Consider the following 14,011-nt stretch of genomic DNA (forward strand, 5'->3'; position numbering starts at 1 on the left):
TAGAGATGAGCGAACGTACTCGTTTCGAGTAATTACTCGATCGAGCACCACGATTTTCGAGTGCTTCAGTACTCGGGTGAAAAGATTCGGGGGGGGGGCGGGGGGAGGCGTGGCGGCGCGGGGGGTAGCAGCGGGGAACAGGGGGAGCCCTCTCTCTCTTCCTCTCCCCCCCCCCACTCCCCGCTGCAACCCCCCACTCACCCACAGCGCCCCCCGAATCTTTTCGCCCGAGTATGGAAGTACTCGAAAATCGCGGTACTCGGGCAAAAAAGGGGCGTGTCCGAGTAGGTTCGCTCATCTCTAGTCATGTAGTATATTCGCATGGGGTGGTAATTACTTTACAGAGATTGTGTAATGGTGGTTCTTAGATGTACCCCAGTGTTAATATGCCCCTTTAATTTCTGATGTTTTTCTACTGTTTTAATATCAGGTGTGTCTTTAAGAGGTGGGTCAGAGCAAACAGGAAGATCACACGTGTCCTGTTCTCCAGAGAAGTGCAGCTATTGAGCAAGTTGGACATGTTTTCTGTTCCTTCCACAGGGAAACAGTTCTGTGGATTGGCGTGTCCAGAGTCTCTACGAGCAGCCAAAGCAACGTTATTTCCAGTGATTGACACTAGAGGAACGCACGTGGCCTGAGCGTCCGAGTCCCAAAGCTCCAACCCCTCTCCCCCTTTAGCCTTACATTGGAGGTAAAACTATTTGAACTGACTCCATCATTCCCCGACTAGTCCTAAGCCAAAGGTAATTAGGACAGCGCCTCAGACAAGTTGATTGCAGTCAGGAACTTCACCTCAGGAATACCTATCACACTGAAGCACATGCAAGGAAAGACGTTTTGCCATCACTCACTCTGGTTGTGTGCTTGAAAAAGGAGCTTATCTAGTTCCGAAACGCGTTGCACCATTCTCTGTTTTGTACTCAATAAACCAGTATTTTTCTATACATTCCTCTTACTGAGTCTACATTACCTTTATGTATACAGCCTTGGTTTCATTACCTCCCACTGTTCCTTGGTGCTGTTGATTTTATTGGGACACTCTGAGCACAGGGGTTCTTTTTTTCCTACATTTATAATTCCCCAACTAGGGAACATTGTTTTATCACAGTTTTGTGTGTGTGGCTGTTTGTAACAGTTCAATCTCTTAACCCCAGAGAACCCGGAGATTAAGTTTATCTGCCATGTTGTTCAATAAAATGTTGTGGTTATAGCATGGAACTGAGTCATCCGGATTTTGACTACTTGGAGAGGGATGCCTATTATCGGGGTTACATACATCCGGCCCCAGCCCGGCCGAGAGATTGTAGCCACCTGAGGGAAGTAGAGAGAGAGGAGAGGCTGACCTGATCCTACGTCCAAGAGGGATGCCCAGCTTGATAGAGAGCCTGTGGCATATCACCCATTGCATAAGACTCCACCACCTTCTCCAACCATAGCTTATTCAATTGCAGTCATGGTTTTTGATTGCTGCAATAACGTGTATATATTTACACGGGTCTATCCTCTGATTTTTGTGTTGCAGCAGTAATGCAATTGTCTGCAATATCCCTTAGAACTGTACACCAATCAGTCATAACATTGAAACCACTGACAGGTGAAGGATTAACATTGATTATACAATGGTGCCTGTCAAGGGCTGGTTATATTAGGTAGCAAGTGAGTAATCAGTTCTTGAAGTTGATATGTTGAAAGCAAGAGAAAAGGGAAAACATCTGGATCTGAAGGATTTTAACAAGGGCCAAATTGTGATGGCTTTACGACTGGATCAGAGCATTGATAAAACGGCAGGCCTTATGGGGTATTCCGGGTATGCAGTGCTTAGTACCTACCAAAAGCAGTCTAATGAAGGACAACTGGTGAACTGGCAACAGGACAATGGGTACCCAAGGCTTATTGTTACAAGTGGGGACAGAAAGCTAGCTGTCTGGTCCAATCCCATAGAAGAACTACAGTAGCACAAATTGCTAAAAAAAAAGATAATTCTGGCTATGATAGGGTATTGTCGGAACACAGAGGAAATCACGGTTTGCTGTGTATGAGACTGATTTGCTGCAGACCAATCAGAGTGCTGTCCATTGCCCAAAACACCAACATTGAGCATGCAAGCATCAGAACGGGACCATGACACAGTGGAAGAAGGTGGCCTGGTATGATGAATTATGGTATATTTTCCTTTACATCGTGTGATAGGACGGATACGTGTGCATCACCCAACAGGGAAAGAGATATCACTAAGATATACTATGGGAAGAAAACAAGCTGACAGAGGTAGTGTGATGGTCTGGGCAATATTCTGCTGGGAAATCTTGGGTTCTGGCATTCATGGGGCACATACCACCTAGCTAAACACCATTGTTGGTCAAGTGCAGTCCTTCATCACAGGACAATAAACTGCCACTCAGCAAAATTGTTCAGAGGTGGTTAGAAAAAAAATTAAAAGTTCAAGGTGAAGTTCAAATTTCAAACTTTCCCAGATCTCCATCCAATCTGTCAGTCCAGGACATAAAGGTCTGCTGCTAATGTCTTGGTGCCAGATTTCACAGGACACCCCGAGAGGTTTTGGGGAGTCCATGCCAGATAGGTCACCATTGTTTTAATGGCACAAGAAGGACCTACATATTATTAGATTGGTGGTTTTGGTTTTAGGTTATAGTAATGACTGGTGGGAGTGCAGTACACTCTGATGATTATTATTCATGACAGTAAAAATACGAGCAATTTAATTGAATAAAATGATTGTATTAATCAGATCCATTTTCTCATTAACTTTGTATCTACAGTATATATCTAAAGACCTAGTTCAAGGAATTATAATGAACTGTCTGATTGAGGAAAGATTCTTAATGCTGTTTTGAACGTGTTATAAAAACATGGCTCCTTTCTGGCAAAACAGTGCTATACCTATATATTGTAGCACGGGTTTTGGACAAAAGTAGACATTTTTCTTTTGAATTATGTACAACCCTTTAACTTGTTAATACACCCTTATGGCAGGTGTTACCATGCAGGGCGGCGCTGGTTCCCGCGGCCGGCGCGCGGCGCTCCGAAGTCGGCTCCTCCCACTCTCCGCCCCGGAGGCTTTTAGTTAAAAGGCTGGCAGTGACCTGACCTCACTGCCAGTTATTGGTTCTGCTAGCCTCTAGTCAGGTCTGTTCCAGTCTGTGCTAGTTGCCCGTCAGTATCCTGTCTGTTTACCTGTGAGCTCCATCTCCAGACTTACTCTGCTTGTAAGTTTTGTTGGTTTGTTCCACCTGCCTCTTCTGTCGGCACTCTGTCCCCTGTTAGTAGTTCCATCTAGGTAGTCGCCAGGTCCCTAGCCAGCGCAGGGACCGCCGCCCAGTTGTCCGCCTGGGATTAGCCAGGGCCGAGGCAAGTAGGCAGGGACAGTGGGGTGCGGGAAGATCAGGGCACCCCACCTGGCGCTCTGGGGGGCAGAGTGCCGTAACATAATAACTGGCCCTTAAAAACCGTTTGTCATGGAGGCGATCAGTTCCCTCGCAAACCAGCTGCAGGCCCTGGTGCCTGTGATCCAGGATTTATCCGCCCGCATGGTGGCCGCAACCAGCCCCGAACCCAAGTGCCCTCTTCCCGAGGCGTTTTCTGGGGAGAGGAACAAGTTTTTTGTTTTCCGACAGGCGTGCCGCCTGTTTTTTCGGATGCGTCCCCGTTCTTCCGGGTCAGAGGCTCAGAGGGTCGGGCTGATAATGTCCCTGCTGCGGGGCTCTGCCCAGACATGGGCCTTTTCCATCCCCGAGGGGTCCTCCTGCCTGCAGTCTGTGGACTCCTTTTTTCAGGAACTTGGGGGTATCTTCGATGAACCGGACCGAGCGGGGTTGGCGGTTTCGCGGTTGTTGGCGCTGCGGCAGGGGTCGGCTTGTGTGGAGGATTATTGCTCCAACTTCAGACGCTATGCGGGGGATACGGCATGGAATGATAGCGCGCTGAAAGACGTTTTTCTGCAGGGCCTCTCGGACGTAGTTAAAGACCTGTTAATTTCCCATCTCGTTCCCGGGTCCTTAAGGGAGGCTATGGAGCTAGCAGTGAAGGCAGACAGGAGGCTCAGGTCTAGGAAGCAGGACAGGCAAACCCGTAGAGTCAGGGAGGTCGGTTGTCCTGGTCCCTCGTCCTCCTTACCAGTCCCTGTGTCCGAGCCGATGGAGGTGGATCCGCTGGACCCCAAAGAGCGACGCCGGCTCCGTTTGTTGCACCGTCTCTGCCTCTACTGCGGGAAAGCTGGACACCGGGTGATAACCTGCCCACTGAGGGCTCAACGCTCGCAGCCGGAACCGGCGGAAAACTCCGAGTCCTAGGCGATTGCAGGGAGGATCGCCTAGGACTTCAGGTACTTCCTAAACTTTTGGTACCGTGTCATGTTAAATTCCGGGATTTTTCCCGATCAGGGCGGGCGTTTATTGATTCTGGAGCAGCCGCCAACTTGATAAGTCTGTGTTTTGTCCGTACTCTGATGGCGGAATTTGTGGCGCTGAAGACGCCAATTCATTTTACCAGTATTGATGCTACCCCCCTCTCTACTGGCCTGGTACGATGGAGGACCCCAAGATTACAGTTCACAGTGGGGATCCTCCACTCGGAAGAACTGTCCTTCCTGGTTATGGAGAAAATGTCGGTTGATGTGGTGCTTGGTATGCCCTGGTTGGCACTGCACAATCCCCAATTTGATTGGTCCACCCGGGAATTGACTCATTGGGGATCATCCTGTCATGATCACCTGTCTACCATAGCTGTGTGCTCCGCAGATACGGTGCTCATTCCGGAGTATTTGTCAGACTTTCAGGATGTATTCTCCAAAAAACTGTCTAAGGCTCTGCCTCCTCATAGGGAGTGGGACTGTGGTATTGATCTGATTCCCGACAGCCCCATCCCTAAGGGAGCCATTTTCAATTTGTCAGGCCGTGAGCATGAAGCCCTCAAGTCCTATGTCTCGGAGGCTCTGGCCAACCGGCATATCCGGCCGTCCAGGTCCCCTGCCGGGGCGGGTCTCTTCTTTGTAGAGAAGAAGGACGGGACACTAAGGCCTTGTGTGGATTATCGGGCCCTGAATAAAATCACTGTGAAGAACCAGTGCTCCTTGCCCCTAATTCCTGACTTGTTGAATCAGGTCGTAGGGGCCCACTGGTTCTCCAAACTGGACTTGCGGGGGGCTTACAATTTAATTCGCATTAGAGAGGGAGATGAATGGAAGATGGCGTTCAACACCCCGTTAGGACATTTTGAATGTCTGGTCATGCCTTTTGGACTTGGTAATGCCCCCGCTGTGTTTCAGGGTTTTATGAACGCGGTCTTCCACGACTTCCTGGGGGTATTTCTGGTCATCTATCTTGACGACATTCTGGTGTACTCGCCTGACTGGGACTCACATGTGCAGCACCTGAGGTTGGTCCTGACCCGTTTGCGCGAGTATCAACTTTTCGTCAAGTTAGAGAAATGTACGTTTGGTTCTAAACAAGTATCCTTCCTTGGTTATGTAATCTCACCCACAGAGATTCAGATGGAGTCTGATAAAGTAGCAGCAATCTCCCAATGGGTCAGACCAGACAACCTCAAGGCTCTCCAGCGGTTCTTAGGTTTTGCAATTTTTTACCGCAAATTCATTAGGAATTACTCAGTTATTGCTCAACCTCTGACCGACCTGACTAAGAAGGGGGCCAACTTGGGTAAGTGGTCGCCTGCAGCCCTTGAGGCCTTTAGCCGTCTAAAAAAGGCATTCACAACTGCCCCGGTGCTAATACAGCCGGACGCACAACTACCCTTTTTTATTGAGGTAGACGCGTCTGAAGTGGGGACAGGAGCAGTATTGTCGCAGGAAGTCAGTGGGAGGTCTGGGTATAGCCCATGTGCGTTCTTTTCGCGGAAGTTCAATTCAGCAGAGCGCAACTACGACGTGGGTAACCGCGAACTATTGGCTATCAAATGGGCCCTGGAAGAGTGGCGACACCATCTTGAGGGTGCTAGACACCCAATTACCGTATATACTGATCACAAGAATCTGGTATATCTCGCCAATGCTAAAAGACTCACAGCTCGTCAAGCCAGGTGGGCGCTGTTCTTCGCCAGGTTTAATTTTGTCGTGACATATATCCCAGGAGAGAAGAACGTGAAGGCGGACGCCCTGTCACGGAGTTTCGGGGTACCGGATAGTGAGACCATGACTCCCAAGAAGATCTTAGCCCCCGGCGTGGTGGTGGCAGTTGTGGAGTCTAACTTCGTCCCTCAACTACAGGATGCTCAGCAGGACGCTCCTTCGGGGGTGCCGGAGGGCAGATGGTTTGTGCCTGAGACCCTACGCCCTAGAGTCATGGATGAGTCTCACTCGTCGGTTCTCGCCGGGCATCCAGGGTTCCAGGGGACCCTGGAGCTTTGTTCCAGACACTTCTGGTGGCCAGGCATGTCTCAGGAGATCCGCAACTTTGTGAGGGGTTGCTCGGTCTGTGCTCGCAATAAGAGTCGGCGGCGTCCGCCGGAGGGTCCTCTGAGACCGCTACCGGTTCCTTCCAGCCCATGGTCGCACCTATCAGTAGATTTCATCACTGACCTTCCAGAATCCCAGAAGTGCACCACTATCTTAGTGGTGGTCGACCGGTTCTCAAAGATGGCACATTTTGTGGCGTTAAAAAAGCTACCCTCGGCAAAAGAATTCGCCACGATTTTTGTAAAGGAAATAATTCGCCTACATGGGGTCCCCCAAAATATTGTATCTGATCGCGGGGTTCAGTTTGTGTCGCAGCTTTGGCGTGCCTTCTGCAGAAACCTGGGAACGTCGCTTTCCTTCTCTTCAGCGTTCCACCCGCAGACTAATGGTCAGACTGAGCGGAAGAACCAAGATTTAGTGCAATATTTACGGTTGTTTGCTAGCGAAAAGGCTCATCAGTGGGCAGAGTTCCTGCCCTTGGCAGAGTTTGCACTAAACAACCGCCTTTGTTCTTCCACTGGGGTGTCTCCATTTTTTTGTGTATACGGTCAGCATCCTCGATTCCTTACAGCAGTCCCTACCCCGTCGGTCTGTCCTGCAGCGGATGTCGCCACAGATACGCTTCAGGGGGTATGGAAAGAGGTACAGGGGAACTTGGAGGCAGCGGGGGCCCGTATGCAGTTGCGTAGTGGGAAGAGTCTGTCTGTGTCTGAACCTTACAGGGTGTGACAGAAGGTATACCTGTCTTCTAAAAATCTCAAATTGCGGGTTCCGTCCTTGAAGCTGGCGCCACGTTACATAGGGCCGTTTGCCATCACACGTGTGGTGAACCCTCTCGCTTACGAGCTGGGGCTGCCACCCACATGGAGGGTTCACAGGGTATTCCATAAGTCGCTATTGAAACCTTTTGTCCCTTCGGTGTTGTGTTGTGGTAAATGTGTAGTCACCATGGTAGTGGCCTGTATGGGCTCCTGACGTTAACCGTCTCTGTATCATATGACCTTTTCCTTTCAACTTCCTGCTTTCTGAGCGCTCAGGACAGGGGTAAAGGAATGGGGAGAGGTTTGTATCTTCCTTTTGGGTCTGTGGACTCCATTAAGGAGTTTGTATTAAGGGTGGGAGTCTATTTAAAGGGGGCATCTAGTCTTAGTTAAGGGTGGCTGAATTACATTGTCTGTGTAAGGGGAGTCTGGGGTCCTGGAGTCCAGGGCTGGATTAACCATGGTGGCAATGGAGCACCAGCTCTAGGCCCCGTATTCCCCTATGTTCCATTATAATTGATACTCCTGTTGGAGTCTGTATTAAAGGATCTATGAAAATGGGGTATGTTATTTCTATTAAAGGGGTTGTCCCGCGCCGAAACGGGTTTTTTTTTTTTTTAACCCCCCCCCCCCCCGTTCGGCGCGAGACAACCCCGATGCAGGGGTTAAAAAAACAAACCGGGTAGTACTTACCCGAATCCCGGCGGTCCGGCGTCTTCATACTCACCTGCTGAAGATGGCCGCCGGGATCCTCTCCCTCCGTGGACCGCAGGGCTTCTGTGCGGTCCATTGCCGATTCCAGCCTCCTGATTGGCTGGAATCGGCACGTGACGGGGCGGAGCTACACGGAGCCGGCATTCTGCACGAGCGGCCCCATTGAAGACAGCAGAAGACCCGGACTGCGCAAGCGCGGCTAATTTGGCCATTAGAGGCCGAAAATTAGTCGGCACCATTGAGACGAGGACGCCAGCAATGGAGCAGGTAAGTATAAAACTTTTGATAACTTCTGTATGGCTCATAATTAATGCACAATGTACATTACAAAGTGCATTAATATGGCCATACAGAAGTGTATAGACCCACTTGCTGCCGCGGGACAACCCCTTTAAGGGGGTCCAGGGTCTGTGGCCTGTGTTAAGTGAAGTGTTCTGTAATATGTAGGGTCTTTGGTCTGTATTAAGTGGGGGTAGTCTGTGGTCTACGTTAATGAAGGATCTGCCACCTTTATTAAGTGAGGGTCTGTGATGTGCATGAGTTGTGGCTAAACAAGAACAATTGTTTTCCTAATTTGCCTTTCTTTTGCTTGATTGAAAGTTGGGAGGTATGACTAGTGGATGACTGGCACTCTGGCACATTTAATTTGTGGGCATTACGTTGTCACTATTGTCTCTGCAGATGAGGAAAAAGAACAGGTCCAATCAGAATAATTATCACTATTGAGGCACTGGATATTTTTATATTTTGCCTGTGACTGCATCTCATCAAAGCTGTATTCTCCTTTATGTTTGAGACCACCACATTTAATTTAATAAGTAGTATCCATCCAGGGACAATGTATTTTAAGATCTTAGTAACTTAGTTACCTCTGATTATACAGCGTTCCCTCATGGTCCTATTACAACTTGGTACCAAGTAGAGATCTCAAGAATCTCCAAAGTTACAACGGTAGATCTCCACCCCTCTAAAATTTCCTATCCCTGGTTTACACAATTTTGCTTCCTCTGATCAATTCCAACTATATCCAGCAAAAATCACTCTATGAAGCAATCATTACAGTAATTGATGATAATCAATATCATCAAAATTAAAATGAATGTGACATTAAAAATATTTTTCTTCAAACAGGCCAAATTCTGGTGGTCGCTCTTCTTTAGTTATTGCTCTTCTTCAGCTCTCGTCATAAAAATAAACAGTGTCCACATCTGATCAATGTAATTAAGGAATCATTCTCATCCTATACATATAAAGACACTTTGTGCATTTGTGAGCTATGAATAACACATCGCTTATCAGACATTTGTATATTTGTAACGTGTACACACAGCCTTTGATACTCTGAAGGTATGGTATTTTAATTGAGTCCTATGTTCATGTAATGTCAGCTTGATGTGTATGAATTCTGTACATTGATTCCTGTAACCCTATCTGCAAATTGAGCCACACCGCACTTCATAATCGGAATGCAAAACTCTACGAGCTGCATTTACATGTTCTTCAATACAGCATAATACATACAAGTCCTTTATTACATGCATATATTCATGGGCATGCACTCCGTTCCCTTTCCTCGCCCTCGAAGCATTAATGCAGTTTCCCGACCATGTAGTCACATACACTATTCACTCATGCATTATTAACATAGTTTCCTTTAGGACCAAAATGACCGTCTCTGTTCATCTGACATTATCCTCTAAAGGTTTGTTTTATTAATGAAAGTAATTAAAAGATTGTTAAATGAGGAGAAATCTTGGAATGCTAACTGTGATTAATCTCCTCTGTAACTGGATGAATCAAGCTTTTCTCTCTTGTTTGTTAAAGCACCACCTACCCCCTTGTGGCTCCTCTAAGCTTCTCGCTGAATAGTTGTTTGATGCTGCACCGATTCCATCCTTAGGCTACACATATCTCAAAGAATGCTCTGTACATTGCATTGACATTCTGGGACTTTAAGCCACTATCTATTCTATTAAAGTAAACACTTCATTTACGTTGTATCTTCCTTGTACTTTACCATTAACATAACTGTTGACTTCATCCAGTCTCTGTACAACTCAGATTCAGAAGACATTATTTCTACTGAGTCTTAGGCTTGGTTTCTTTATACATTTCGTAACTATGATGCAACCGGAAATATTAAAAGTGATAGTGGCTATGGTGATTATTCACTGGTCCCAGACAATATCCAACCTGCTGTAGCTTTCTTGCTGAGTTTGTAGCTTATAAATGCTGTAAAAAACAATACAGCAAATATGAAAGTTCTATTCTGCTACAATGTGGAATAGCCATCAGTGAAGTATATAATATTACTTTAGCTTGTGCATGTCTGCAGCTCTGCATACTAGTAGGAACCAGGGTTGGACCTCTGTTGGATTGTGCCCTGTGTAATATATTTTGTCAACCCTGACAGATGTGATGGCGCTTTAGGCGCAAACTAGTTCCAAGTGTAGGTGTGAGTCCGGCGTGACCTCATGCGTCAATGTCGGACCACGTGATGTACTTGTTGGCACATGTGTGGTGTCATTAGGTGCCTGATGTGGGAAAAACATCTCCCGATCTGTAATGCTACCGATAGGGCTGTCTATCACCTGGCCAGCCTATCAGGTTCTCAAGAAGGGATCTTAAACCAGCCCTGGGTTTTATGGGAATACTGGTAATAATTTTTGCTTCTTGGTTGGTTTCAGTTTGGAGAGCTTTCTTGCCTTGCTGTAGCCCCTTCTGGTGTGTTCTTTTGGATCTTTTGCTATGGTACCTGTGAGTCTGTCATCATTTTTTTTTGCTATACCTCCTGCATTTTGTCCTACCTATCTATATTTGCTTTTCCCTCTTTTGCCCCAACTTCCATATAAGTCTCATTCTGCCTTTCCAGTCTTCTGTCATTTTCTGTCCAGTTTATACCTAAAGACTTGCATGGAATCAAGTATGGTTTCAGTCGTGGGGTAGCCCTCATCAGAGTACGGTAAAGTCCCTCTTCCCCGTTCTGCATCTTTTCCATCTATTCTGCCTTGACTACCTCTCCTGTACTTCATACGTCTCCCATTCTATTCGTCCTTATGGTCTGAGGGACTGTGAGTTGGTGTCTCTCTTAGGGACAGGTCAGATGTAACACTGGAGTCCTATGTCAATTCACCTGTTTAGTACTATGATCAACCTGACTATTAAGATAGCTTAGGGTCAGACACAGACATCTACAAAAGACATCATTTTAAAAGTGTCACAAAAAACAAATACTCATTTGGAAATCTGTAGAGGTTTTACATGTGTTTTGAATGGCAAAAAGGCCAAAAAAAGTATAATTCCATTTCCAAAATATTTCTGTTAAAATTATCTATTTATTGATACTTTATTAAAACAATAGAATAGATACTGTAGGTCAACAATTAGGCAGACCACACAGACATAGTAAACAGACATTTATTGGGTGTCATTGAGCTGCTTTCACACCTTCCATTCCATTGCGCTTTTATTTTTTTGGATGGAAAAATAATGTTGCAGATTGCGCTATTTTCCAGTCCAAAACATGGAAACCTTACGGAACAGAAGCAAACGGATGCCTTTCCATTTGCTTTCCGTTTTTTTTTAAACCCAATTGAAATCTGTGGGGGGGGGGGTTTGTTTTTTTCTTTTTATTACAGTTTTTCAGCTCCAAAAAAAGAGCAGCGACTGAAACCCTGAATTGAGCCGTAATCCAGGTGTGAAAGCGGCCTCACATATACTTTAACAGTCTGAGTAGAGGCTGTTCGCTGTTTTATTACCTAGTATGATATACTTTTACCATTAATTGATTACCATTTTTATGTGCTCTGATATATTTGTGACCTATATATAGTATTGTTTTTATTCCACCTCTATACCTGCACTGCCACTACAGTGCTCTCCACTGTTATTAGCGCCGTAGCAATGATGTCACTGATTACCCATGTGACCACCTGCAACCAATCACTGTCCTTGGCAGTCATTTGGGATTCTGGTATGTAATTGGTAATGGCAATGTTGTAGTGGCCCAGAGTCAGTGGGGCCCCTCTATAATGTTACATGTCTGTCTTGTTCCATTGTCTTGGCAGTGTCTTAATTGTAGTGTGCATTTGGTATATGTATTGCACCTCTGCAGCACTGAATGGATTAAGGTCTGGGTTATGTCTGGAAAATGTATCATGTTGTGTGTCATGTGACCCTGATATATATATATATATATATATATATATATATATATATGTGTGTGTGTGTTTGCAAGGATGCTATGCTAGTTAGTTGGGTCTGAGTTAGTCTGAGAGTAGTTTGAGAGAGTCTTGCAAGTGAGTGACCCCCACAGACACTGGTCGGTCTGTGTGTGGACAATGGAGGAAGCTGAGCCATACCCTTCTGTTCGGCTTGGCCCTACCTTACCCAGGATGTGCCGAGGCTACCACTAAGCACTGTGAGAGACAGAGAAGGTCCGCTGCTTAAGATAGAAAAACACCAGAAGCGTGAGTGTTGACCGGTAGAGAGTCGGAGAGAAAAAGAGAGCGAGTCGCCGGGAGCGGGATCACACGGATAACTAGAACTGTGGATTGTCTAGATTACCACGAGACGTCCTCCCTGTCACACCACCTTCTAGAAGTGTACTTTGTGACTGACAATTGTTGTACATTGAAACTTTACTGAAGTTACAGTAAACGGACATTACAGACTGTTCCCGGTTTGTCCAAAAAGCATCCCTGTGTGTGGACTAAGTTTTTTACTTCACTGAGATTCACCGCAGAGAACGGAATGGTGGCGTCATGAGTGACAAGAAGATTTCACCTAACCTCAGGTTACACTTTCCCTGTGACCTCCTCCAGCACTAATTTGGACAGGTCCTGAGCTACCCCAGGGAAGGAGATGGTAGAGCCCTGTGACAAGGCCCTTATCTACCCCGCTATCTCCTCGGCTGTGGGCCCGCTCCTCAGACGCTGCAATGTTATTGGTAATGATAATGGGAGACTATAATAATGGTGCTGGAATGGTGGCAGAATGAACAGGTCAGTTAGTCTTTTATTATTTTCAAGCAATGTCTGCTTTTCATTAAATTTGTGGCAGTATTACATGCGTCATGTGTCACATGCTGAAGATTTTCCATACTAATTTGCATATGGAAGGTTACAGTACTTGCTAGGTGGATGGAGTTTCAACAAATCTCATCCACATCATATTTTGTAATTTTTCCACACGGAAATTGAGCTGTGTTATAAATTTTGAAATTTGCAGCATATCAATTTCTACTGTGGATTGTTACAATGTATTTGACAACTTTCAATGCAGATGTTGAAACTCACCACATACAGACTTTACTGCGAAGAAATCAACTGCACGTGCACCTACCCTAGCAAAGATAATTATAGTGCAGCCTAAGCAAGGGATCGGCATGCTGTGACTGCTGCCAGGCTGCATTTTTCCTTCTTTGCTGTCATCACAGTATAGATTCCAACCCCTGCACTGTCAGAGTGCATGCCCAGAAAATCTCCAGAGCGATAGGGTAACATGCCCACAGACAGTAATGACTGAACATATCTCACAATGGTGTATATATGCCAGGGATACGTCAAATCCCACAGTCGCAACTGTATTGCAAAGTACAGGCCAAAAAATGTAGACCATCGAGCATATTTTTGTTTTGTGGCAGTCTATGGCAGACATATGAAACTGTATGTTGATAATGCCTGTAATAACAAAACACTAGTTTAATTTTGTTTTTAAAAAGTTATGACTGCCATCTATGTAATATTTTCATACTGAGATAACACGCACTACCATTCGCCACTTTCTGTGATGTCACATAATAACCATTTAATATGCAAATAGCTTTTTCTTCTCTTCCTTTCTCTGCTGTAAGAAAAATCTTAATGTGCCGTAGTGGAGACAGTGACACCTAGAGGCCATGATTATAGTATGGTGCATACTTTATGTATATATGTTACTAGTGAAAAGCCACATAGAGCACTGCTAATTTTTCACATAGACCTGTGCACAATAATGCAAGTGAATGGACTAATGAACAGCTGTATATTCTTGTAGGCTCATAAGCAATCTGTATGGCATGTTATTTACTATAAGGGATCCCTCAAAGTACAATGGCCTGAGCTTA

This window comes from Eleutherodactylus coqui, chromosome 5 (genome assembly GCF_035609145.1).
Source record: "Eleutherodactylus coqui strain aEleCoq1 chromosome 5, aEleCoq1.hap1, whole genome shotgun sequence".
NCBI classification, from domain to species: domain Eukaryota; kingdom Metazoa; phylum Chordata; class Amphibia; order Anura; family Eleutherodactylidae; genus Eleutherodactylus; species Eleutherodactylus coqui.